The sequence below is a fragment of the Chlorocebus sabaeus genome, chromosome 11 (genome assembly GCF_047675955.1).
Source record: "Chlorocebus sabaeus isolate Y175 chromosome 11, mChlSab1.0.hap1, whole genome shotgun sequence".
Taxonomy (NCBI): domain Eukaryota; kingdom Metazoa; phylum Chordata; class Mammalia; order Primates; family Cercopithecidae; genus Chlorocebus; species Chlorocebus sabaeus.
The window spans coordinates 112,487,821-112,511,114 of record NC_132914.1 but is presented as its reverse complement, the minus strand read 5'-3'; the positions used below and the strand labels follow the sequence as shown (position 1 = coordinate 112,511,114).

Here is a 23,294-nt window from a genome sequence, read left to right as displayed (position 1 = left end):
GCCCTTATTTATCCTTCTAGATTCTTAATTCCTATGACCCCCTACATTGCCTACTGAACTGCTCTTACCTCCTCAAACTCCCCATGTTCTTAACCCCGAGCTTTGCATTTTCTATTTCTTCTGCCTGGAGCATTTTATCCCTTGCAGACTCTTTCGCTCTTAGTCACCATCTTCCATCAGGAAATCCCATCTGAAAACTTGAAGTGAGTAAAGGAATCCTCTGGTACATTCTTAAGGCATTCTGCCTTACCCTCATCATAGCACCTAAAACAGTACCCGGGGCTTCAATAGGGCCAGGCACATAGAAGGTGTTCAACAAATGGTACATGATTAATGACATTTACGTAACTGGAATTGTGTTTACATGTCTATCTCCCCTATAAATAACAAAACAGATCTCTGTCACATCTCTGCTTAAAACCTGCTGTAAACTTCTTAACAATTTCAACAATAAATATTAGAATCTCAAATGGTGACAGAGTCATGGCAAGTAAAAAATGTGTAAAGCAGACTAAGGGTAATGATAGGGAGTCGCGGGGACTGTGGCAAACTGAAGAATGCCTGAGAGATCCTTGAGTAAAGGGAGAACATCTTAATCTTCATTGCCCATCACAATACCTAGAACACGGTAGGTCCGCATTCAATATATTCTCACTCTAGGTTTTCAAGGGATCAGTGGAACAATTCATATGTGGGGTATGGTATTTCCTACCCGCATTTCAGAATGGCATACACCAAGGATAGGGTAATAAAAGGCACATTTGGCAAAACAACTGAAGGCAGAGAGAGAGAGAGAGAGAGAGCAGGCAGGCTTTTAGAGTAATAGCACATCAGTAGGTGAAGAGAAACTGAAAGTCATACTTGGAAGGTGATGTGACACCATCCCCATTGTCCTTTCCAGAGATGAGCCTGATGGACCTGAATTACTGACAACCCACAGCAGAAGCTGAAGAGGTGAGGGGAGTGTGGCGCCTGTTTAGGTGAGAGAGATGGAGAGAACTGAGCCGTGGAGAGGGATGGAGGAGAGAGCCCCAGGATGTGGTCATGAGGCAGGAAGTACCTGGTTACAAGGAACTGGGGTGGTGTTTGGAAGAGAAGGTCCAGGAAGGGTGCCCCTGAGGATGTGCCTTTTGTACTTTGTTAAATAAATAATGAGAGACAGCTATGTCTCAGGCAGAGAGAAGCTCAGGAACAAAGGTCCTGGGACAGGAACCGGCTTGGCACTTTGGGGAAACAGAAACAAAGGCCAGTGGAACTGGGTGGGTTGAGGCTGGGGAGCCTGGGACAAGGTGGGCTCTGTTCTGTGCTCCAGGGCCGGATGGGAATGGAGCCTCAGTGCCATTCTGTGGAGTGTGGATTTTACTTTCAGTTAGGCAGGAGCTTGCTCATTCTGAACTCTAGCTCTCTGCTTTGGAGGTGACTCAGCTGCCTCCTTGTTTTCTCTCTGATTCTTGGCTTCTGCTCCTAGTACCACTGCTCACGCTCTTTCCTCCATGCCTGGGCCCCACCCAACACCACTGAATCATTCTTTCTGGAGGAGGAGCCCAGACTTGTGTAAGTTACTAAAACTCTGCATGTGATCCTGAGGTACATTCAATATAGGGAACCAGAGGATCTCTCTTTCTGTCTCTTTCTTTCCCTCTGTCTCTCTCTGACTCTGTTTCTGTCTCTGTCTCTGTCTCTCCCCTTTTCTGTCTCTCGCTCTGTGTGTGTGTATACATACATGCATACATATATGTATCTGTGTATCTATATACACAGTATTTATATACATAATTATATATATGATATCTACCCATCCATTCACCCCACTTATCTGTGTATCTATCCTATCTATCTATCTATCTATCTATCTATCTATCTATCTATCTATCTATCTAATCTATCTACCTACCTGTCTATCATCTACTATCATCTAGCTATCCATCTTTGTTTTATCTATCCACTTTTAATTAAGCAGAAAAGAAAACTTCAAAGAATATTAAAATGACATCATCTTTATGTCTCTTAGTATAACGTTAATATAAATAATAAAAAGGAAACACAAGGAAAGAAAGAATGGGTAGGTCTCACTAAATAAAATAAAGGGCTCATTTTGCTATCATTTGCAACACTACAATGATTAACCAGGTCCCTGAATATTTTGGCAGGTTCATTTGGATTTCCTTAGGAAAAATTTCCAGAAGTGGAATTGCTTACTCAAGGATTATTAAGTTTTAAAAACTTTCAATACACACTGTCAAATTGTTCCCTTAGCACTTACACCAATTCAGATCTCCCCAGTATCATTTATTTATTTATTTTTAAAAAGATAACTAAAAGGCAAGAGACATACTGGAAATAATTTTAGCTACATATGTATTCAACAAAGGGTTAAGTGCTCCTTTACATAAAGCAGTCATAGAATAAGCAAAATTCTAAAACCCCAAAGGAAAATAAAATGGAACTGAGACATAAACTAATAAGTGAAAGGGAATGAAAATTTCGCTAATGAATATTTAAAACTGTATATATTCACACACATTAGTTACCAGAGAAACACAAGCCATAATTGCAATAACATATTTTACTCTCAAATTTGTGATTAAAACCTACTTACCATTCTTGCGAGAGTGTGATGAAATGGACATTCATAGAATACTGATGGGAATCTGAATTGGTATAAGCTCTATGGCAGCATTTTGACACTGCATAGCAAAACTCTTAAAAGCATTCATTTTTCTTAACTGGCTGATTCTACTTTTAGGTTTTTTTCTGAAGAAATAAATATGCAGAAATATTTTGCCATCAGCTAATTCATTGTTGAAAGTAATAGCAGAGTTGGTATGACCTTTATGGAAAACAGTACGGAGGTTCCTCAGAAAATTAAAAATAGAGGCCGGGAGTAGTGGCTCATGCCTGTAATCCCAGCACTTTGGGAGGCCAAGGTGGACGGATCACCTGAGGTCGGGAGTTCAAGACCAGCCTGACCAACATGGTGAAACCCCATCTCTACTAAAAATACAAAATTAGCTGGGCATGGTGGCGCATGCCTGTAGTCCTAGCTACTCAGGAGGCTGAGGCAGGAGAACCGCTTGAACCCAGGAGGCAGAGGTTGCAGTGAGCTGAGATCATGCCATTGCACTTCAGCCTGGGCCACAAGAGCAAAACTCAGTCCCCCCTATCCCCCAGAAAAAATAGAACTACCATATGATCCAGAAATCTCACTACGGGTTATACATCCAAAGGAAATGAAATTGGCATGTCAAGGAGATAGCCACACTCACATGTTCATGGCAGCGTTAGTCGCAACAGCCAAGTTATGGAAGCAACATGTGTCCATCAACAGAACAACATATAGATGAAGAAAATGTGGTAGATGTACACTGTGGAATAACATTCAGCTTTATTTTAAAAATCCTGTTATTTGTGGCAATGTGCATGAAACTGGAGGACATTACGCTAAGTGAAATAAGCCAGCCACAGAAAGACAAATATTGCATGATCTCTCATTTATATGTGGAATCTAAAAACATTTAACTCATAGAAACAGAAAGTAGAATGATGGTTTTCAGGGGCTGGTGGAGGGAGCATGGTTGTTGGGGAGATGTTTGCCAAAGGACACAAAATTTCAATTAGAGAAGAGGACTAAATTCAGAAGACCAGCTCTGCAACAGAGTGACTAGAGTTAATGATGTACTGTTTCTTAAAGAAGAAAAAAAATGGCCAAAATATTAGAATCTGAATATTCAACAAAAAAGACTGGTTAAATACGTTAGAATATTACAGCCTGAGAAAATGATGCCATCTATAAAATCCAAGATGTGGAAATGATAAGAAAAAAAGACGGTATGCAAAAATATGCATACAGACTGATCTCCATTTAAAACACAGTCACTCCCAGCTTATGCAATAGTTTTTATTTTGGAAAGTCTTGTGCAATTCAAATTTTGCATAAGTAAAGAAGATCCTTTGTAGTCACTGCATATTTTAAAGTTGCAAAACTTTTGATGTGCCTTTTGTGTGCATGTAATTTGAACTGTCATTCAAATGTTTTCCTTTTTGTTGTTGAAGTAGCCAGGGTTCACATGAAAGGGAGCGAAGAGTTTTTTGAATATCCCCCATAGTGCCTCACTTTGTGTGGGTTGTTTAATCAGTGCTTGGTAAACACTTGTTGGATTTATTTGTAGGAGGCTGTGATGGTTTTACTGATGCTTACCAAATATTTCTGACTCTTCATCTTTCCCAAATGTAATAGACAATCTGTGATCTCCTTGTACTTAGTTAGGGTCATGTGATTAAATCTAGCCAATGAGTTGTGAACTTCTTGATGGGTATTTAATGCCAGTGTGAGATCCACCAGAGATCTTTTTTCCTCTGCTCTTGTGAATGGCAGTATTCCATATGATAGTTCCTCCATTATTCTTATTCTTAAAGTGAGGATGGCATGGAGCAGAGCCCTCAGCCAGCCTGTGATGAACATGTAGCATGCATTAAAAAATGGGCCCTTGTTATTTCAACCCATCAAGATTTGGGGGATGTTTGTTACTGCCACAAATCCTAGCCCCTTGACACTCAAAGAGGGACCTGCAGATTGACTGCATCAGCCTCGTCTGGGGGTTTATTAGAAATTCAAAATCTTGGACCCCCTCTTTCAGACCTACTGAATCAGGGGCTGCAATTTTTTTTTTTTTTTTTTTTTTTTTTTTCTGAGACAGAATCTCACTCTGTCACCCAGGCTGGAGTGCAGTGGTGAGATCTCAGCTCACTGCAGCCTCCGCCTCTTGGATTCAAGCAATTCTCATGCCTCAGCCTCCTGAGTAGCTGGAACTACAGGGGTGCACCACCACGCCCAGCCAATTTTTGCATTTTTAGTAGAGACATGGTTTCACTACATTGGCCAGTCTTGTCTTGAACTCCTGACCTCAAGCGATCCACCCACCTCAGTCTCCCAAAGTGCTGGGATTACAGGCATGAGCCACTGCGCCCAGACCTAGGAGTTGCATTTTAATAAGGGACCTCAGGTGATCTGTGCACACAACAAGAATTCCAGAGTTCTGCTCTAGCTTATCTAGATTGATACGCAGGCGAAGGGAGGCAGAATCCGTGGAAGTTGAGAAAGTGTACACGGGAGCTTCATTCCAGAAGGTAAGTCACTTAGCTTCTCTGAGTCTCAGTTTTCTGAGAGATTAACATGAGAATCCAATAAAAATAACGTGCACTTCATAATGCATATTTTAAAATAAAATATATTATGTATATTTATCTGTTATATATATTTATCCATAATGCACATTCAATAATGCACATCAAGGGCCCTAGTAAATGCTCAATAAATGATGGTGGGCATTATCATTTCAGAAAGAGGATAGATTGCCGTATGCCGGAACTGGAGTCTTGGCTTTCGAAAGATCTTTTCCATTACCTCTGCAGCAAGAATGACATCTTCTAAAGACTCAGGATGGCCTCTAATGTAAGGATTCAGTAAATATTGATCAATTAACCCACCCACGATGAGGTTCCTGTCAACCACTTAATCACTTTCAAATGGCGTGTTTATTTACTCAATTCTTCTTCTGCCCTGTTTCTGCAGCTTCATGGTCTAATTCGCTGATCCTCCAACCAGGAGGCCTCCCCAGGCCTGACAGAAGTGTTTGTAAAGGTAAGAACAGCTTTTAGCTTTGCATGCTTTTGTGGGATCAATGTTCTATCCCTCTTATGCCTACAGAGGGCCACTTTCTCTAAGAACTATGGAGAAATTGTTCAGCAGCAGTTAATACACACACACACACACACTCTCTCTCTCTCTCTCTCTTTCTATTTCTATCCAAGGCAGAGAAAAGTGAATACCCCAGGGAAAGGACCTGGGTAAACATAATGATGATTGGACTGTTCCCCATTTGCTTTTGCTGGAGAGAACCATCTATAGTCTGTTTGTTCATTCCACCCTAAATCTTCCTGTGAGGAAGAAAATGCAGGGATTATTTATCTTTTTGTATTATGGAGAAACTGAAGTTAAGTGGCTCCCTAAGGCCATAGAGGACAGTGCCTACCAGGGCAGTGTTTGGAGTCAGGCAGGCCTGGGGATGAAGCAAAGGACCACCGAGGACGAACCTGCGGCATCCTGAGTGCAGAATTTAACCCTGTAAGCCTCAGTTTCCACAGGCAGCTCCTCCCAGCTGGGAGAGCCCCGCCCCAGGCACTCCGTGATGTCAATTTTGAGTTGACTTTAAAATTAGGGAGTTGGATGCAATTATCTTATACAGAACTTTCCCAGGCATGGAGCGTTAACTCATCTAATCTTCCTAATGAGAGGAAGAAATTGAGACAGAATCAGAGAGAAGAAATATAGGGGGGGAGAGAGAGAGAGAGGGAGAGAGAGAGAGAGAGAGAGAGAGAGAGAGAGAGAGAGAGAGAGAAAGAGAAAGAGAGAGGGAGAGAAAGAGAGAGAGGGAGAGCTGCTGATGGGAAACAGCATTTCATCCTTTATAAATAACAACCACATAAACCCAAACTACACTCAAAAAACTGAAGCCCACTATGAGACGGAAATGATGCTGAATCTCTGACCTGGGGACCAGCAGTCCCAGTTTGCCAGGGACTAAGGAATCCCTAGGACATGGGACTTTCAGTGCTAAAACGAGAAAAGTCCCAGGAAATCCAAGGTGAGTTGGTCACCCTCATCTTTGATTAGGCCACAGAGATCACAAACTGGCCCAGAAAAGGTGGCATTTCAGGGCATGCTGGGGCACATGTAAAAGAGAGATGTGGCCAGAAGTTTCAAGAGAGGAATTGAAAATCTCCCTGGGCACCCACCACCCTCCTTCCTCATGCATGGCCTTGTCTGAGCTGAGGTTTGCAAGGGTGGGGTTGCTGGGCCAGGGGTTGGATCAATTTTTGGTAGGAGAGGGAGGTGGAGAAAGAATGGGGGAGGAATTGAAGCAGAGAAACTCTTTAGAAGACAGACACCAACTAGTAAAACTTAAAGAATAAATTCAAAATCAGAAATCATGAATGTATCACAAGACATTTTTTAAAAAGATGGGGCTCATGTAATTATAGAGGAGACGAAGGCTTGCTTTTCCCTGGCATTCCCTTCTGGCAGGGAAAGAAACCAACAGGGCAACTTCATCACGCTGATTCCTTCACGCTCTGGCAGGCAAGTGATAAAATTATCAGATGAGGGTCCCCAGTCTCGTCTCCTACAGCCACTTTTGCCAAGTGTGCCATGTCTAAAATAATGAAGGTGGCTTGATTAAATGTTCGCTGGCTGCAACCGCTGTGCTAATTTGGAGATGGGCTTATTAGTTTAATGACCGCTCCAAATCATCAGAATTCATTAGCATTAGTGCCACGGCTTCATCCAACTTCAGCCCAAGGCTCCAGGCTGCCACCGTCGCCATTTCTCTATTTATATCACCCCTACTTCTCAGGGAGGACTGTGTGTGTGTGTGTGTGTGCGTGCATGTGTGTGTGTGAGACAGCAGGCACGCATACATGTGTATATGTGTGTGTACACGTGCAGGCACCACAACTAGGACTTCCTATGCACTTTACCCGCGTAATGATTTTAGCTTTTCTTCCCTGAAAGAAAAGTTGTTGTAGCCTTTTTCTGTTTTTAACGCCTCCATACATGTGCAAAGAGGGGCTCTGAAAGGGCTTTGGTGAGATATTCGGTTTTAATTAGACTAAGGAGGGTAAAACCCAAATTGCTTACAATGACCCACAGGCTCTACGTGGCCACCCACCCTCCACCTACTGGGGGGTATCTGATTTCATCTCCTGCGCGGTTCTTTTCCTCACTCTCCTCCAGATGCACAGACTTCCCATCATGCTCCTCAAGCATACCAGGCATGATTGCCACCTCAGGGCCTTTGCACTCACTGCCCCCTCTGCCTGAAATGCCTTCCCAAGATAGCATCATGGAATACTCCCTTACTCCCAATTGTTGTTCAAATGTCGCCTTGGGGAGGCCTATTCTGGCCATCTTATTTAAAAACATAACCTCCCTAATACCTCCCCCTCCACCTCACTCTGCCTTATTTATTCCTATCAAATACACCACATAATTTACATATGTATCATATTTAATGCCTGACCCCCTTACCCACACTGTGTCACGGTTGCCTGTTTTGTCTACTGTTATATTCCCAGTGCTTAGAACTACCAGAGAGTTGGTGCTCAATACATAGTTGTTGAATGAATAAATGAATGATCGTATAAATGCAAGAGTGGTGTCAATATACAAGGAAATAAGGGCCACCATGGACTCAGGGGAAGTCATTTATTGGTTGCCTTTCAGCTGAGCTGTCACCGGTGGTGTTACTTGGCACAGATGAAGGTGAATAGGCCAATGTAATTCCCTGTCTTTCTGTAAGTTAGCTGGGAGGACATTGAGTGGAGGTGACAGGGAAGTTCGGGAGCTAAAATGTTGTGCAGAGACATCGTGTGGGGCAAAGCTAAGGCCGGAGGAACCATGGTAACTTGAAGCTGCAAGGAAGAAGATGCTGTAAGGGACAAGGAAGATACATAGGTGAGGAAATGAGGAAGACACTCAAACATGAAAAGTGAATAGAACTGGGTTACATTAAGAGAGGAAAGGTCTCTAAATGACTGGCCCTGGGTATTTTTATTGACTCCAGCGACACTGTAGCTAGTATCACCTTCCAAGAGGTTTTCCTCTACCTTTCTTTTGTTTGGGGTGTTCCATGAGATTTTCCCTTTCATATCTCTCTTTCCATCCACCACCCTCTTGGGGTTATAAAGTAGGTTGTTAGACAACAAAAATATCCTTGCTAAAATATAGGGGTTGAAAATTCTAACTTGTATTTGACTTGATTCTTCTTCTTCTCATCTGTAAAATGGGCCAGCTGTAGGTCAAATACTAGTGGTCTCCAGAAACATAGCTTAACCCTTCAAGGAGTAAACAGGTCTACAGATCTCTGCCCCTGTGGGTTCATACAGAGAGAAGGCGCATAATGAGAGACGGGGTATAATGAGAGACGGGATATAATGCAGAAAGATGTTTTTGAATGCAATTACTTTGTCTTTAAAATAAACTTTTAATTATGACAAAAGTGATAAGTACTCAATGTAGAAAACATGAGAAATGCAGAGATAATAAATAATATTTTGTTCCTTGGAATATTTTGCTCCTTCTTTCCTTCCCTCCATCCTTCCCTCCCTCCCTCCCTCCTTCCTTCCTTCCTTCCTTCATTTCCTCCTTCCCTCCCTTCCTTCATTTCCTCCCTCCCTCCCCCGCTTCCTTCCCTCCTTCCTTCCTTCCTTTTCTTTCTTTCTTTTCTTTCTTTATTCTTGACAGAGTCTCACTCTGTCGCCCAGGTTAGAGTGAAATGGCGCAATCTTAGCTCACTGCAACCTCTGCCTCCCGGGTTCAAGCAATTCTCCTGCCTCAGCCTCCCGAGTAGCTGGGATTTCAGGTACCCACCAACAAGCCCAGCAAATTTATATATTATTGGTAAAGACATGGTTTCGCCATGTTGGCCAGGCTGGTCTCGAACTGACCTCAAGTGATCCAACCACCTCAGCCTCCCAAAGTGCTGAGATTATAGGCCTGAGCCACCATGCCTGGCCTTTGGTCCTTATTTCTGCAAAGATTATCTGCTGTGAGTGTTCCTTGATTCTAAGGTACACACGTGCTCTCCTGATTTCTGAGATCCCGACACATCTTAAAATAAAGGATAGATACATGTATTTAATATTTCACACCATTCATCTCATACCCCTCTAAATAAAAGAGGACATCAAATCAATATTTAATCTTATAATGACAATCATCTTAGATGAAAATATAACATTCTCTGTCTTTCTCTCTTTCGCTCTCTCTTAGAAAAATGGTATCATACTCTTTGCTGGTCTGCTTTTTTCTCACTTCATTTTAACCACACCAATATCTAGAGCTTTGTCAAACAACTTGGCTCCTAGAAAATGTGGTAGGGAGTTTTCAAATGAGTGTGAGTTTTGCCCTTCCCTTTAACTCTCTAAATTGGTTTCTTAGGAATTAATTCGATAGTTCTTTTTCTAGATAATGTTTTTAAAAATATCTTCACATAAAAAACACATTCCATTTTTTTTTTTTTTTTTTTTTTTTTTTTTTTTTTTTTTTTTTTTTGAGATGGAATCTTGCTCTGTCACTAGGCTGGAGTGCAGTGGCTCAATCTCGGCTCACTGCAACCTCTGCCTCCCGGGTTCAAGTGATTCTCCTGCCTCAGCCTTGCGAATAGCTGGGACTATAGTCGTGTGCCACCACACCCGGCTAATTTTTGTATTTTTGGTAGGGACGGGGTTTCACCATGTTGACCAGGATGGTCTCGATCTCCTGACCTCGGTATCTGCCAGCCTTGACTTCCCAAAGTGCTGGGATTACAGGCGTGAGCCACAGAACCCAGCCGATCCAATCTTAAACTTACAACTTACGAGTTTTGTGACCTTACACAAGAGTCTTAATCTTTCTGGACTTTACTTTTTTGATCTGCATAATAGGACCCCTCTCTGTGGGGTATCTAAAGGATTATAGGAGGTAGTGGATGTCAACGGCACTTATGAAAACACAGAGCAAGTATTCCATAAGTGGTAGCAATATTAAAAAGTTAAAAATCTGAAAAAAATCAATATAAACACTAAGAGAAAAATAACAATGATCTGCAATTTTGTTACTTAAAATGAAAACTATTTACCTTTTAATTTATATTCATCCACATTTTCTATACATTCTTAAGTATGATATATACACCCAGACACACATAGGCATGCACTTATATGTCCGTACAAGTGAGATTAAACTGTATATGTCTTTCAGTAAGCAACTTTTCCCATTCACCAATAAAGTATAAATATCTTTCCAGGTCAACTCCCTTAGATCTTTTAAATTCCAAGGACAAAGGATAAAAGAAGCTCTACCAAAACACAAACAACAAGCAACAACAAAAACAACAACAATCTTCCCACCTTGATGTGTACATCTGTAATTGTGGTGTTAAAGTTGTATAGGGAAAAAGGGAGAAAGCTTCATTTGTCTTCCTCTAGCTTGAGTTGATAGTTGGTGATTGGACTAATGGTCCCATGTACTGTTGTAACTTCAGGAACTGCCGTGAAGCAAGGATTCATCAAAGAGGGAAAGTGAGAGGATTTTGTTTGCTTATTTAATAAAAAAAATTTTTTTAAATAGAGATTTCCTTTAGCTTGGAGGTATGGTTTAATTAGAATGATTTTTTCCTGGGTTTTTGTGCCCTCATTCTCCACCCCTCCTCCACAGAGCCTGCCTGAGAAATGGCTTCTTAAATATGAACAAATAAAATCATCCTAATTATTTAATCTACTCTTATGGAACACAGCACATGGAAGAATCCTCCTTCAGTTTGACCTTCTGTGGCAGAGGAAAAGAGAGAAAGTCTAGATTTAAACAAACAAACAAACAAACAAATACAATGACAAAAAGCTCTGCTTTACTTTGGCTGTTTTGCTCTTGTCTGCTTACTTTCTCTCAATTGTGGGGTCCTTGAAGGAAGGTACCCCATCAGATTTATTTGTGCACCCTCAGAACCTCCATAATACAAGGTACAGATCTCGGAATGAAAAAGTGAATGAATGGATGAATGAATGTAAGAGGGAGTGATTTGCAAAATCATTGGCAGCTTTGCTGTTTCTCTTTTCTCTTAGACACTATCAGTAATAGAAGACTACTACATTGTATTCGTCTAAGGAAGGGATGTTCTTAAACTTAGGTTTCCTCTACCTTCTTTCCCCAGAAAGAAGAAAACAATAGATTCCTATGAGGAAATTATAATAAAGAAGAGGCCATACACAGTGTTACATAACTCAAATTGCAAACCGTGATTGGTTTTGGTAGGGAGGTGGGATTTGGGGGATGAGGAAGAACTTACTCAAGCTCCTCACATTTCAGTGCCCTAGGTAATCATCCACTGGAAATCCTCTTAAAGCCTACATTCATGCATTCCATATTTAAAATGCATAAAACTTTTGATGATTCAAAAAGTTCTGCTGGGGTGATGTGGTGGTCAGGGCCATGTGAATCCTAGGCCTTGTGAATCCTTATACCCCATAATATGTCTCAAGGGATTTCTCAAATCCCATGTTTATGAAAGTGAGCCTTATGCCCTTCTCTACACTTATACATGTTTAAAGGATTGTCTTGAAGTGTGAAGAAACAAAGGTGTGGGAGTCAGAGCCCATTTCATTGTCTGTGGAGCCAGGATCCCAACAGAAAAAAAAAAAAAATCCATTCAGCTGTTTAACTGAGAGACATTTCTATAAGGACTTTGTACAGAATTATGAGCTGAGTTAGGAGAACCAGAAATGGATGATGAAGCACCATCAGGGACTTCTAAAAGCAGGAAGTTGTCACTAGCCCTAAAACACAAGGGACAGTGGGAGGAAAAGGACTCTTGGGGTCCAATGAAAGCTGGAGCCATGGAGGTGAGGCCACCCAGTGAGTGGTGTAAACATGGGGAGCCACAAACCCTTTCAGATATATAATACAGAAGCAGAAAGGGAATAGAGGCATTGATACCCAAGCGCTCTCTCTTGCCACCCTCAGTCTTCTGCTGGTGTTTATCATTGATCAAACCCAACTGAAAGCCGGGGGTAAGGGAACATGAGTTTTATAGTCTGCATGCATCACAGAGAGGGCAGAGCAAGGTAGAGAATTAACTTTTGTGATAGAGTTGGAGTTAGAATGATCAGCATCCTTGGTTCAAGGTGGTAAGAGGGAAGGCAATGCCACTTGCCTGTTTGTTGAGGAGACTGAGTTGACAGGAACGAAGTTTATTGGGTGATATTCCTGTGCAGAATCAGGATAGAAACTCTTCATTCTTTGGCAGGAAATGTTCCCTCCAATTGTATACATTTGACATTGGTCTGAGTGATGGATGAAGAGAAAAAATAAAGGATACTAGGTCCTCGGTATGTTGTTTCACATGAAGACCACAAAGATTTTCTAGCTGAGAGATGTATTCTTATGGTAACCAGCTTCTAATAGTCCTATCCTTATGTAGTTCCCTCCCACATTGTACCAGGGTTGGTCTGACCAATGGCATACAGCAGAAGTGATGGTGTTTCACCTCTGAGATTAGATAACAAAAAATATTGCAGGTATATTATTTCTCCCCCATCCCCCACTTTCCTGCTCTCCTTTTTTCTTCCTCCGTCCTCTCCTCTCTCTCCTCTCCTCTCTGTCTTTCAACTGATTGCAGGGAGCAGTTTGGGGGAGCTATTTTGGGAGCAGCCCTGAAGAGAGACGCACATAGTGAGAATCTGAGACTTCCTGCCAACAGCCACATGAATAAGCATGGAAATGGATTTCCCTCAGTCAAGCCTTCAGATGAGATTACAGCCCATCTGACTACTTGACTGCAATGTCATGAGAGACTCTGAAGTAGAACCATGTAGTTAAGCTGCTTCCAGATTCTCAACCTTCAGAAACTGTGAGGTTAACTTTGAGGTTAAATGTATTTGCTCCTTTTCAGTAATGATTTGTAACATGCATTGGAACTTTTTATTTTGTGCTTATTGTAATCTTTCACAATGCCTGGGATTCGTTCTCTCTTAACTGTGTAACAAAGTGCTTGTCTAGCCTCTCTGAGACTTGGTTTCTTCAATTTGCAGTGAAGATCATAATAATCCTATCAAAAGGGTTGTCCAAAATACTTACAGTATTCTAAGTCCCTAGGACAGTGCCTAAAACAGAGTAACTACTTAACAAACTTAGTTGTTATCATTAATGAGGGAGGGAAATGGGTTTCAAATACTATTTATAATTAAGAGCATGGCACCAATGAGACCTGAGATTGCAATTCGCCATTAATGCATGGTCTATTTCAGCTCTGTTATTTCTCTTGCCTCGAAGACAGTTCTGTTCCCTCACAATTGCTGCAATGCACAGTTTCCCAAAACAACATGCAGTTCTGCCAACCTCAGAGGCCTGGAGCTTTGAAATATCCCCTCCTGACCATGGAGAATTGGCTGTCTCCACTCGTGCCTCCTTGGCAGAAGGGGAATCCCTGATTTTCTGGACATGCTTTGTCACTCCCTGGGTGTGAGCCAGATCTTGCTCATGATTTCCATTCTCTAATGACTCTGGGATGAGTATGTGACTGAGTCATAGGGAGCCGGGTGGGCTGTGGGTGGCTGTATGGTGTTTATACTGAAATCACAGGGGGTTGAGGGCCTCATAGAAAATAGCAACAATGAGTAGATGACGGGTTCAGATGTGAGTTCAGCAAACCACCAAGGCATGTGTATACCTATGTAACAAACCTGCATGTTCTGCACATGTATCCCAGAACTTAAAGTATACTTTAAAAAAAGAAAAAAAAAAGGAAAATAGCAACAATGAATAGGGAGTCAGAGCAGCTCATCCAAGCTCTGTCATGTTTCATACTTAACCTGGGAAAATTCACCAACTTTCCTTGTTGCTAAAAACTGCCAAGATTTTTAATCAGTAAGAGCATCTTCTTTCTCTCGAGGAATGATGTGAAGAGCACTATTAATAGCTTTTGTCTTGAAGCTTGAGCTGGCCTTCATGACCATCTTCCCACTTTGGCAAGAGAGTGCATCCATTTCAGTTTTCAATTCTCCCTTACTCCCCAGAAGCAGGTAAAAAAGAAAAGCAGCAATGAAAACAAGTAGCTGTCATTCTGTGTCAATTACCCTCTTAGGCATAGAAAACTCTGACTGGAAAAGAATGGAAGAAAATTGCCAAATGGACAGAAGGTTGAATCCCAGTATTTTCTCTCCAAAGCAAGTCACCTTTCAGACTACACATGTTCAAAAAAGCATATGGGCACATGCCTGTAATACTAACACTTCAGCAGGCCAAAGTTGAGGGATCACGTGGGGTCAGGAGTTTGAGGCCAGTCTGGCCGACACGGTGAAACCCCATCTTTACTAAAAATACGAAAATTATCCAGGCGTGGTGGCATACACCTGTAATCTCAGGTATTCCGGAGGCTGAGGCAGGAGAATCACTTGAACCCAGGAGGCAGAGGTTACAGTGAGCCAGGGTTGTACCACTGTACTCCAACCTGGATGATAGAGTGAGTGAGACCCTGTCTTAAAGCAAACAAACAAACAAACAAACATGTACAAGCACATATTTAGGGTCATGCTGTTTACAGTAGTGAAAAATAGGAAGCTACAAAAATGACCATCTCTTCGTGATGAATTCAACTAAGTCATATACTTTCAAAAGTGGTATACTCTATAACCATTAGCAAGAATATGCTATATTTATTTGTATTAGATACCCAAAGGATTATAAATCATTCTACTATAAAGACACATGCACACATATGTTTATTGTGGCACTGTTCACAATAGCAAAGACTTGGAATCAACCCAAATGCCTATTAATGATAGACTGGATAAAGAAAATGTGGCACATATACACCATGGAATATTATGCAGCTATAACAAAGAACAGGTTCATGTCCTTTGCAGGGAATCTATCATGCTCAGCAAACTAATACAGGAACAGAAAAGCAAACATTGCATGTTCTCACTCATAAGTGGGAGTTAAACAATGACACACCTGGACACAGGGAAGCTAACATCACACATGGGGCCTGTCGGGGGATGGGGGAGCTAGGGTAGGGAGAGCATTAGGACAAATACCTAATGCATGCGGGATTTAAAAACCTAGATGATGGGTTGATAGTTGCAGCAAACCACTATGGCACGTGTATACCTATGTAACAAACCTGCATGTTCTGCACATGTATCCCAGAACTTAAAGTAAAATAAAAAAATAGATAAATAACAAACAAACAAAATCACACACAGGAATGTACACAATATCCTATTAAGTGAGCCACGTCACAGTATAATAGGAATAGTATAGTTCCATTTCTGTTTTGAATTATCATCTGAGTGTATATGTGCATATATTTATTTGAATAAAAAATGTAGATGTCTGGAACGTGACACACTAAACTATTAACAGTAATTGGGGGTTGCCTGGTTTTGGGAAGGATCAGAAGAAAAACAGCTTTTACTCTCTAAAACTCTATAAAATTCTATACTGTTTGAAATGCTAAGAACAAACATATTTGTGGATGATTTTTAATTATTTTTTATTAACCAGCTTAAAAACGGAGAGGTATAAGACATGGTATCCTGGGTTTCTTCTAGTTTCTCTGCGACGAACTAGTTATGTACAACTAGCTAGTTGTGGAGAGAGGCCCAAAGTATAGGAGATAGGGGAAAAAATGAAGGGGTGTGGGAGAAAGAAAAGAAGGAAACTGGACAGTGGGAAGAGAAAATAACTACACGAGTATAGAGCAACAGGAACTAGGGAAGAATTCTAAAACTCTAGACTCACCTGGAAGTTTGCTAAAAGACAAACTGGGGGCTTTAGCCCTGGAGATCTTGAGTCAGTCGGTCTAGAGAGGACAGGGGAAACTGCATTTTGATGCATCTCCGAGGTGTCTCTCATGAGAAACCATGAACAATGGGGTTAAGGCCCAGCCCCACAACCACTGCCTCTGCAACCTTGGACAGGCTGCTTGACCTCTCTGTCCTTTTGTTCCCTCATATATAAAAAGAATTCCTCACACGCTCATTCTCAAATGTGAGTTTGTATCACAATAGCCTGGAGGCCTTGTTAAAATGCAGATTTCTGAATCTCTCTTTCTGCAAATTTCTGAGTCATTGGGTCTAGCAGTGAGCCCGATAAATCTGCATTTTGAACAAGTTCAAGTGCTGTTGATGCTGCTGGTCTAGAAATCACTCTTGAGAATCAGGACTTTACCAATAGAACTTCCCTTTGGGACGCTTGAGAAATCAGCCAGTCAACATGATCAAGAGCTGGCTGGAAAGTCAGGCTCTTTTCCTCCAGACCTATTTGGGTCTTGAGGCCTTGAACACCCATGGGTCCCTTCTCCCCTCTGAACCCAGTTCATCCTCTGTGTCCCAGTTTTTCCATCCCCGAAACACCCAGATCTTCATGCGGGTTCTGCGAAGAAGTGGCAAGAACACAAACCCTGACGTCAGCATCCTGCTCACTGGTAGGCAAGCTCTGCTCTTCCCTGCTCCACTCTGATGGGGAGGGGACAGGGGACAGATGTAAGAGTTGTTGAAAGAATTGAGTTAACCCAAGGGAACCACCTGGCACATAGTAGATGCTTTCCCAGTGAGATCTGTTGTTTTCAACACTCTACCATGCCTATCTGGTCACTGTCCCTTCCAGGAACACCCTAAAGTGGCTGAAGAGCTGTCCTGCCAGGGACATGACCTGGCTCCTCCCTACTCATGAGTTTCCTGCCAGCCTTTCCCATGACGTCTTTCATTGCTTTTCAGTCCATGATTCATCTAAGCAAACGCTTAGAGTTTTTTGTAAGCATGCTCACCCCAGTTCTCCATCATCAGGGCCACCCGGGAATGCTCTTTTAAATAGCAGATTCTTCTTCTTCTTCTTCTTCTTCTTCTTTTTTTTTTTGCCAGTTCTTGGACTCTAACTCAGATGATCTGCATCAGATTCTCTGGAAATGAGGCCACTTCTGCATTGTTGACAAGTTCCATGGATTCTCACGCACGGTAAAGTTGAAGAATCACTGTTCTCCACAATTTTGTGTCTGTACCGGAGAAGTTGGCTCAGAGATGTATGTATATTATTATCATATATTGTTAAAGCTATTTTGATAGATAACATCAATAACAATGACTGTAATTATTGAGCATTTACTAGGTGTGAGACTTTATAGCAAGGTGCATGCAGCAAACTACAGCCCACTCGCCAAATTCAGCTCACCTCCTGTTTTTGCAAATGAAATTTTATTGGGTTCTGTACTGTCTATGGCTACTTGCACGTGCCACAGCAGCAGAGCTGAGTACTTGCAACAGGACCCCAGCGTCAGCACAACAGAGAATATGTATTCTCTTCCCTTTTAAGAAAAAGAGTTTGCAGAACTCTGCCAGAGATCAGCACAGACCCTGTGTGTTCAAAACACTGTGTCCACTCTACCATGAAATCATGGTCAGCCCTTAAAAGTGATGCCATAGAACAATAATTTCTGCTACTGAAAAATGCTCACATTGGAGAGTTAAGTAAAAAACACAGAGAGGCTAGATTTCAGTCTTGAGCAATTGTTGCTCTGGGCCTCACTCTCCTTTTTGGAAAAATGGCAGCCACAAAAATAGTTCCTCCTGGCATTTGTGAGGATTAAGTGAGAAGACTAAAGTAAAGGGCTTGGCCCCATGTCTGACACACCATAAATACTCTAAAAAAGCCCACAGTCCATCTTTAATCTGCATGGTAAGTAAGATTTTCGTTCTCTCCAAGTTGCTTGTCCACTTATACTAAATGTTTGACAAAATGTTGCAAAAAGTTATGCATGCCATATAAAAGAACAAAGTCATGCCCTTTGCAGCAACATGGATGGAGCTGGAGACCATTACTCTAAGTAAACCAACACAAGAGCTGAAAACCAAATGCCTCATGTTCTCACTTATAAATGGGAGCTAAACATTGAATGCACATAGACGTAAAGATCAGAACAACAGTCCCTGGAGACCACTAAATGCGGGAGGGAAGGAAAAGGGCTGAAAAGCCACCTATTGGGTATTGCTCACTACCTGGTGATGGGATCATTTGCATTTCAAACCCCAGCATCATGCACTATACCCATGTCACAAATCTGCAAATACACCCCCGAATTGAAACTAAAAGTTGAAAAATTTTAAAAAGTTATGCACGTGCTTGCATAGCTGTATGACAGGCAAAGGCACCGATTTGCTCTTTGCCTGTTTATTGTCAGGATGGGTCCTGCCTCCTGGAACTTTGCTCTATCCCCACCTACTGTTCTGCAGGACCTCATGATTCTCAGCAAATCACCTGTAAATTGCTCCCTGACACAGTTTCCAGTTGCCACCTGCAGTGTTATTTACCTGTGGATTTTGTTGATAACAAATGCCTCTGTGCCTTTACACAAATTCCTCTTTTCTTCATCTGGTCTTGGTTTCTCTGCCTTTAAAAGGGGAGCATTAGGAGGAGATGGTCTCTGAGTCCCTTTCTAGCTCTCACATTCCACTGCCTTGGGATAGCACTTGGAGTTTCTACCACGTCCAGCCCCCTCGCTGTGCTCTGGGGAGAGGAAAGCCTGTAAAACAGAGCTTCCCTCCTTCTGGGCTGCTGGGCGTGGTGACCCTTTCAGCAACTCTGGGATCTGGATTAGGAGCTTGAGCAATGCCCCTAAGCCCTGCACTCTACTTAATTTCCTTGATTTATAGCCAGGATTTCTCACACCTCCAGGGGAGAGAGGTACTGCCATCTCAGTCGGATTCCCAGGCTGAGCTCACAGTTCCTCGGCCTGTTTATCCACCTCTTGCTACAACAGAGTCCATCTCCAGGGGCCACTGTGCACCCCTTTTGAATAAGGTGGCATAGCCAAGCCCTGGCTCCTCTCCACCTACTAGGATTTCCTCTGGTGGAGGTGGCTTTGGGTTCTGATGATGCGCACATCCTAGCCCTGAAGGCTGCCCAAGGGACAACACGTGAATTTTATCAGCAACCCCTAGTGGGGCCTCCTTGGACCCCTAAGATCCCATTTGTTTGTCTGACATTGGGGGTGGAGACCAACACAGCCCCCAAAGGTAGGGCTTGTTGAGTCTTGGGGCGGCTGGAGGGTGGGTGCAGGCCAGCAGTCGGGAGCAGAAGCCCTGGGGAGGGAGGGTTGGCTCCAGCTTCAGTTGGCAGACCTTCTGGGTCGGAGGGGAAGTTGAGAAGGGAATCCAGGATCTGACAAGACCCAGGAGGGGAGGAGGTCAGGATAGGGAAATAAGGACGTGAGAATTCTGTCCTCCTTTCTCATGGCTTTCTCCTTTAACTGGAGCCAGGTTTGCTTCCAAAGCAGCTGGTGTAACCAAGCTGAGTCCAGGGAACTGGAAACCCAGGTATATCCACAAGCAATATGGATGGGGAAGTTGTCGCTGTGTATACAGTAGGTGTCCCCACAGATGCCACAAGCTTACATCCTACTGGTCCTTTGCCCAGATGCCAATGTTGACACCTTGGGAACCCTTATGCAAATCTGCAAGCAGCTCAGTCTCCTTCTCTCTTTTACTCCCTCTTTCTTCTCTTTTACTCATTATTCTTCTGTTGTGGTCCTCTCTTTTCCTTGCTTTCCTCTCCTTTCCCAGCTTTATCTCTCCCCTTTTCCCTTGTTCTCCTGTCATTCTCACTATCTCCCCGTCTTCTCTCCCACTCCTGTTTTATGTTTTCTTTCTTCTTTTTATTCGGTTTCCTCTTTATCTATCACTTTTATCCCCTTCCCTTCTTCTGTTGCACTTCTTTTCCTCCTAGAACAGTCCTTTTCAATGTGGTCCCCAGACCAACAGATCAGCATCACCTGGGAACGTGTTAGCAATGCGAATTCTCTGCCCTCACTCCGGACCTGCTGCCTCAGCCACTCCCGGAGTGGAGCCCAACAATCTGTGTTTTTGTAAGCCTCCAGGGGAGCCGATGCAAGCTAAAGTTTGAGAATCATGATATGAGAGGAAAATGGCAATTTTCAAAAAAAAAAAAAAAAAAAAAAAAGAAAAAAGAAAAAAGGAGTATCTTTGAGTGCTGATCCAAAAGCCATCATTTCTAAACATGTAAAGCCCTCCTGTACCCATTAGCTAATTTGGACATTGGACCACCAGCCTGGCTGAGATGCTTTCAGAAACAACACAAGCAATTACACTCGAGTTCTCTGATTACTATCAGGCTGCTAAATCCCCTCGGCCAACCTATATCTTTCCTGTTCCTGCACTCTGCTTTGCTTCCTCTCCTTCTCCGGTTGCTTTAAGGAGTAAGACATCAGGGGACACTGGGACTTACATCCAGCAGCTCATAGTCAGGATCAACATTTGGCAAAGTGTATTCCTCAGATACTGATAGGGATATTAATAAAAAAGGGTACCATAGTCAAATACAGGTTGGGAATGCTCAGTAAACAGATTTCTTGATTGCAGAAATTTTTAGAGTCCAAGTGCACAGTAGCTGTTTGTTGTTTCTTCCCCCCACCCCCTACAAGGCTCACTGTGTCACCCAGGCTGCAGTGCAGTGGCATGATCAAGGCTTATTGCAGTCTGAACCTCTTGGGCTCAAGAGATCCTCCAGCCTCAGCCACCAGAGTAGCTGGAACCACAGACGTGCACCAGCATAGTGGCTCTTAAAAGAGGGTCAGTGCTAGTAGCATATCGTGAACTTAACCACAGAGCTCTATTTTCCACTGGGCATTGCACAGGATAAGTACATTTGGAAGATGCTAATTCAGGAGTTCATAACCTGACTTCTCAGGAGTGTCATCTGTCTTAGGCAGTGTCTGGTATGGAGGAAAGGAACGAAGATGGTGCTGAGTAGAGTATTTTGACCCTGAAAGGACCTGTGCATGAAGGGAAAGGGCATGTTCAAGAGCTCCTGGGCCTCCTGACATGTCCACCTGTTGGTGTCTAAGTGGGTGATGAACAGCCTTTTGTTCTCAGATAGTGAAGCCAGCTTCCCTCCGTGATACTGACTGTGCTGTGATTTCAGGAGGAGGAATGAGAAAACTATCGCTACATTGCTCTTTTTTAAAGATGCCCAGAACATACCCCTGCAGATTCTCTTCCAGTAGATCTGGCATGAGGTCTGGGAATCTAGATTTTTTTAAAGTTCCCAGGGGCTTGGATATAAAATGAGGGCTAAAAGCCACTGGTTTACATGAATCTATCCATGGTGTTTAAATAATGGTATGTTCAGGGAAATAGAGAAACCAGGGCTGTGTCCATAACCTTTGAAACAGACATAAGGGAAGACAGTCAGATCCTTTTTCTAACATCGTACATGGGGCCATCAGCAGGGAAAATGGACTGTGGTTTTGCTTGGGGGTGGTAACATTGAGGTGGGAGTAGAGAGAGAGAGAGCTTCTTATTGTCCTATAAACCTGAAACATACAAAACCATAGTTTAGATCAGTGACAAATAACCCTCTTTTTTTTTCTTCAGAAAGAATTATTCAGGAAAAATAAAGCAATTTTATAGCCTATTTTTTTTTTCACTAAATTTGAAAATAGTTTTATTGAGTCCCACAAGGGGGAAATGTGTTTTTGCCATTGAGATGATCAACCTACTTTTAGCAGCAGAAATCTTTTCTCAAGAGAAGCCTTATATTTAAACTCCAACATATACCATATTTTATAAAGGTCACACTACTAGAAGAGTAGATGGGAGATCTGAGGTCCAAGTAGTGGGTCGTTTTCTCACTGAGTTTTGGAGGTAATATAGGCATTTTTGGGGAACAAGAATGGGAAACCCATATCCTACTTTATGGATTCCTCCCCCAGCCAAAGTCAATGAGAAAATCAGCACTTCTCTCCCTCCACAAAAATGTTATTTTCCATGAATATTAAATTAGGTTACAACATGATAGCAGCTTCCAAATTTTTAACGTGATACCAAATCTCAAACTACATTTATTTTAATGAACTGGGATTCTAGCCATTGCACTTAAAAATTCCCTTTAATTTTTAGAATTCACATCCCTTAAACTTCTACAGAGACTTCTTAATTGTTGCTGTTTTTAATCTGGGATTTGATAGAGTTCATGACTTTTTCGGCTCATCTGAAAAGACTACAGCAACAATAACAAAATAAACTTAGTGTATACTATGCTTATTCTTGCAGGAAGAAGTAACTGGAACAGAATCATCTGGCAAAATCAACTGAGAAAAATGGAAAAAAGTACCACCTGGTTTCCTTACTGGCAATATTTTTAGTGGCAATAATACTCAAATAATGTGGATCTCAATCAAGGTAATAAACAGATCCATCACCTTCCAAAGTTTTCCTCTTTGTGTGTGTGTGTGTGTGTGTGTGTGTGTGTGTGTGTTAAGAACATAACATGAGATCCACCCTTTTAACAAATTTTAAAGTACACATTATTGTATTAACTACAGGCACTATGTTATAAGAAGATCTTGAGAACTTATCCATATTGCATAACAGACACTTTATACCCATTGAGAAAACAACTCCTCAAGTCTGTCTTTCCCCAGCCTTGGCAACCACTATGCTCATCTCTGCTTTTATGAGTTTGGCTATTTAAGATTTCTCATAGAAGTAGGATAATGCAGTATTTATCCTTCTGTGGCTGGTTTGTATCACTTAGCATAATGTCCTCCAGTTTGATTTATATTGTAAATGGGAAGATTTTCTTGTTTTTTTTTAAGCCTGAATGATATTTTGTTGAGGTTGCTTCCATGACTTGGCTACCCGTGAGTGCTACTTGGAAGTATAGATTATTTCTTCAAAAACTTCAT

General features: G+C 42.1%; 2 long non-coding RNA genes across 3 annotated transcripts; both read left to right on the top strand.

Annotated features, from left to right (window-relative positions):
- Nucleotides 1-714: 714 nt before the first annotated feature.
- LOC103239195 (uncharacterized) lies at nucleotides 715-5,641 on the top strand. Its single transcript, XR_005239841.2, has 3 exons — nucleotides 715-954; nucleotides 5,341-5,452; nucleotides 5,573-5,641. It is a non-coding gene; the product is annotated as an uncharacterized lncRNA (long non-coding RNA).
- An 11,575-nt stretch (nucleotides 5,642-17,216) lies between these two features.
- Nucleotides 17,217-22,810, top strand: LOC140712888 (uncharacterized). Of its 2 annotated transcripts, none has more exons than XR_012094697.1 (2): nucleotides 17,217-17,550; nucleotides 22,660-22,810. It is a non-coding gene; the product is annotated as an uncharacterized lncRNA (long non-coding RNA). The 2 variants fall into 2 exon arrangements; XR_012094696.1 differs by having other exon boundaries at nucleotides 17,217-17,615.
- The last annotated feature ends 484 nt before the right edge of the window (nucleotides 22,811-23,294 follow it).